Source organism: Pteropus vampyrus, unplaced genomic scaffold (genome assembly GCF_000151845.1).
Source record: "Pteropus vampyrus isolate Shadow unplaced genomic scaffold, Pvam_2.0 Scaffold1019, whole genome shotgun sequence".
Classification (NCBI taxonomy): Eukaryota; Metazoa; Chordata; class Mammalia; order Chiroptera; family Pteropodidae; genus Pteropus; species Pteropus vampyrus.
Window position 1 is genome coordinate 4,913 of NW_011889800.1, and position 1,136 is coordinate 6,048.

At 41.7% G+C, this 1,136-nt stretch overlaps 1 long non-coding RNA gene across 1 annotated transcript in view; it reads right to left on the reverse strand.

The window, feature by feature from the left end:
- Window positions 1–430: 430 nt before the first annotated feature.
- Window positions 431–1,136, reverse strand: part of LOC105310054 — a 14,749-nt gene continuing 14,043 nt past the window's right edge. Inside the window, exon 4 of the long non-coding RNA XR_897450.2 lies at window positions 431–745. This is a non-coding gene — a long non-coding RNA (uncharacterized LOC105310054). The remainder of the gene's footprint in view (window positions 746–1,136) is intronic.

A 1,136-nucleotide genomic window follows, 5' to 3' on the forward strand; every position in this document is an offset into this window, starting at 1 on the left:
CATGTGAAATCTCCAGGTAAGGGAAGTTGAGAGTCATTTAACAAATATTTATTTTAAATGCAAGGATTCATGGTTAGGTCTTCTACATCTAATAAACAAGGCTTTATGTTGTAGATTGAACCACTCTTACTGCTTTCCCAACATTAGAATGACACGTCTACCCCTTTACCTGCCCCTCATAGCTCTTCCCACTAGAAGGACAGCATAACCCGCCGCCCGCCCCCCCTCCCCAACCACACACACACCATTTATCTCAGGCTCGACCATAAGAACAGGGAGTCTGTGGCTCTTTATAATCAACAAGCCCCTCCGGCATTTCTCAAGGCCAGTGAGAATATGAGAAACTTTTCCTTAAATAGTGTAATTTAGAGGTGTCACCAATAGGACAAATCATTGCCATATCACGGGTTGCAGGAGATCTGCAAATTTGTCCTTATCCTCATCTATAGAACAAAACCACAATATCCAAGCAATTATGTGATCAATTATTCAGAGGTTTCAGGATTCTTAAGAAATAGAAATACTACTCGGTCTAACACTGTCCTCCTTTTCATGTCATGGGCTCAGTAGGCACACGTGGGGGTGACTCCCAAACTGGACAGTGCTGACCTGAGCAGCACCTGCCAGAACTCTCAGCTGCAGGTTCCCACCTAGACCTGATTCTTGGGGAGTTCTCTCTCCATCATGCAAACCTGTTCTTCTGGGTCCAGCTGGAACATAACGTCTGCTTTACAGAGTTGATTTCCTGAGAATGAGGGAAACCATAAGGGCCTGGACAAACATGCAGGAGACAAAACTACCCTAAGTTAGTATTAGCCACACATGATCTTGGGAGTCTCTCAAAGACAAGTAAGATAAGGCTTCAGAAACAACTCAGTGAAACTACCCCTTTACAACTTTAAAAATAAAAATCTTTCCCAACAAGCCAGTATTACTAGAAATGTTAAAAGGACTTCTGTAAGAAAAGAAGGGATAAAAAGGAAAAAACCAAATGCAAATAATAAAATGGCAGTACCTTTGTACCTATCAGTAATAACTTTAAATGTAAATGGATTAAATGTTCCAATCAAAAGACATAGGGTAGCCGAATGGATAAGGAATCAAGACCCATGCATACGCTGTCTACAAGAGACCCA